Genomic DNA, 3,180 nt, shown 5'->3' on the forward strand with positions numbered 1-3,180 from the left:
AAACAACTATTAAGCAAACAGGAACTGTCTGAAACAACTTATCAAGGCTTTTTGTTTACCAATTTCCAATCCCTGGGTCCCAGCTCTGAGGGATGCTACTGTTTCAATGCCCTGGACAAAGGCTGCACCAGCAATTGTTTTAACCTCACACTGGAAAAAAGCAGCAGCAGCCATTGTTTAAAATCTCCACAGTTAAGGGCAAAGGGTCTAGAAACTTAAGGTAGCTAAGCTTTCTCAAGGCTGTTAAGGAGAATTAGCAGAATGGCTGCATTTACTGGGCAGGCAAGAAAAGCTCAATATCGAATGTTGATTGGAGATATTATTGGCACCATTCCTGATCCCCTCCCCAGGGCAATTTGGATCCAGTTTCTGTCCTCTTTGTGGCTCTCAGGCCCTGTTGTGACTGGGAGAGACTGACCTTTTGGGGTGAGCTTCCTCACAAAATTTGCTCTCCAGGCAAATGTGGTATGAGACAATGAAAGGAGTGGAAAAAACCATAGTGCCAGACAACTTGATACAAAGGTCTGCTGGTATCAAATACCAGGGAGAATGAGAACTCTGTCTGGGAAAAACAGAGAGAACAATCAACTTCATGTTAACTGGGTAACTCAAAAATCTAACAAGCAAAAGCCCACCCCAAGAGAGGCCCAGAAAGAGAGGTAAAACCCTGCCCACAGCATTCACATTGGACAGACCTTCCATATAGAAGGGCTGAAAACTCAAGAAAATCTCTGAATTACCACCATCTGCTTAAAAAAATAGCATGAAACAGACATCTCTGTAAGTAAATTCCAGAGTTTACATTTTAAAACAGTAAAAAGTAGAGTGTTCCTACTATTCCTCCATCCCCGCCCCTTAGAACAATTTTTATCTTATTTTTAATTAATTTTTCACTTGTAAAGAAGGTTTAGATTACATAAATGTTACATAAAAAATATAAAGGATTCCAATATGCACCACTCCTTCCCCCAACACACAATTTCCCACATTAGCAACAACATTAATTACTGTGGAACATTTGCTACAATTGATGAACCCATATTGAAGCATTGCTACTAACCATGGACTACAGTTTACATTATAGTTTACACTCTATCCTGCACAATTTTGTAAGTTAAGGCAAAATATACAATGACCTGTATTCGTCACTGCAATGTCATGCAAAGCAATTCCAATGTCCCAGAAAATGCCTTATATTACACTTATTCTTCCCTCTCATTTCCCTCAGAACCTCTGGTGGCCACTGCCTTTATATCAGTGGTAAAACTTCTTCCATTGCTAGAATAATAATAAGTCAATAGTAGAATAATAAGTCTACTTTAGTCCATTGTTCATTCCCCATCTTGAGGATTAGGGATGGTGATGCCCACTCTTCTAATTGAGAGGGGGCTTGGATCTCATGGGGCAGAAGGATGGAGTTACCAGAACCATTTTTAAGGCATTGGAATTGTTCTGCATGATATTTCAATGATGGATACAGGCCATTACACATTTTGTAAAACCTATAAAATTGTACAGTGTGAAGTATAACATAAATTTTATAAAATGGTTACTAGCAATGCTTCAATATTTGTTCAATTGTAATAAATTCACCCCACTAATTTTATGTACAATGTTCTTAATAGAGGAAAATGTGAGGAGGTACAGGTGCATTTAAAACTTCTCTAAAAATAAAGTTTAAAAAGTGCAGTGTGCAACAAAAGACTATAAGATAAACAAAGAAACAAGATTTGATGGACCATCCAAGGGAAGAGAATAAAATAGACAAAACACCAATGTAGAAGTTGAGAATGTGAACAAACCAAAGTCTTACAAAATGATTTTAAAATTCTCAAGAAGATGAAGTAAAGTACAGAGAAAGAACTAAAGGATATCAAGAAAGCAATGAACGAACAATGTGAGAATCTAAGTACACAGATAAAACTTTTATAAAAGAACTAAACAGAACTATTGGAGTTAAAAACCACAATACCTGAAATGAAAAATGCCCATGAGGGTTTCAAGAGAAGATTAGAGCAGGCAGAAGAAAAACTCAGTAGAGTTGAAGCAAGACACTTGAAATGAGGCTAGCTAAGGGGAAGAAAGAAAAAAAGAAATATTAATAGTGAAAACTAGCCTAAGACACCTCTGGAACACCATCAAGTGCACCAATATATGCATTATGGGAGTCCCAGAAGAAGAGAGAAAGGAACAGAAGGAATAGTCAAATGAATAATGACAGAGAATTTCCCAATCTTACAAAAAGATAAAAGTAGGCACATCCAAGAAGCTCAGAGAACATCAAAAAGGGTAAATATGAAAAACATAACCCATCATATATTGATTACACAATCAAATGCAAAGGATAAGGAGAGAGTTCTGAAAGCTGCAAGAAAAAAGCAATATGGAGTCCCAGTTAGATTGAGTGACAACTTCTCATCAGAAATTATGGTGTAAAGAAGTTAGTGGGCTGAAATATTAAAGTGCAGGAGGAAAACAACTGCAAAACAAGAATTTTATATCCTCTAAGATTCACTGTCAAAAACTAGGGAGAGATTAAGACATTCTTAGGTAAACAAAAGCTGAGGGAGGTCTTCACCATTAGATGAGCCCTACAAGCAATGCTAAATGTAGTTCTTCAGACTGTAAAGAAAGCAAAATAGACCAGTGTTTCAAAGCAGTATCAATAAATACAGACCTGGAGTAAAGGTAACATTTTGGGTAAGTATAAATGCCAGCATTATTTTATTGCATTGTTTTGTGTGTAGCTTCACTTCTTACATCCTATAGTTGCTAAAATGAGACTGTGTAAATTGAGATAAATATATGGTTTTGGATATACAATATACAAAGATATAAGTGATAAGTACAAAAAATGATGAGAGGACAGTGGAGCATATGTGAATGCTATTGAAGCTGAGTTGGAATTAAACCAAATATGATTGTTATACATTTAGCATGTTAAATTTTATCCCTATGGTAATGACAAAGAAATTAGATGAAAAAATATATGCAGGTATAAATGAGAAGGCACTTAATATGATACAATGTAAAAAGCAAATATATTAAAAGGAAAGATTTAATGGATGTACAACACAAAAATTATAAGACATACAATGGCTAAATACCAAAATGTAAAAAGAAAGACCTGTATTATTAGTCACTTTAAATGTAAATGGATTAAATTCTCCAATCAAAAGG

The sequence above is a fragment of the Dasypus novemcinctus genome, chromosome X (genome assembly GCF_030445035.2).
Source record: "Dasypus novemcinctus isolate mDasNov1 chromosome X, mDasNov1.1.hap2, whole genome shotgun sequence".
NCBI classification, from domain to species: Eukaryota; Metazoa; Chordata; class Mammalia; order Cingulata; family Dasypodidae; genus Dasypus; species Dasypus novemcinctus.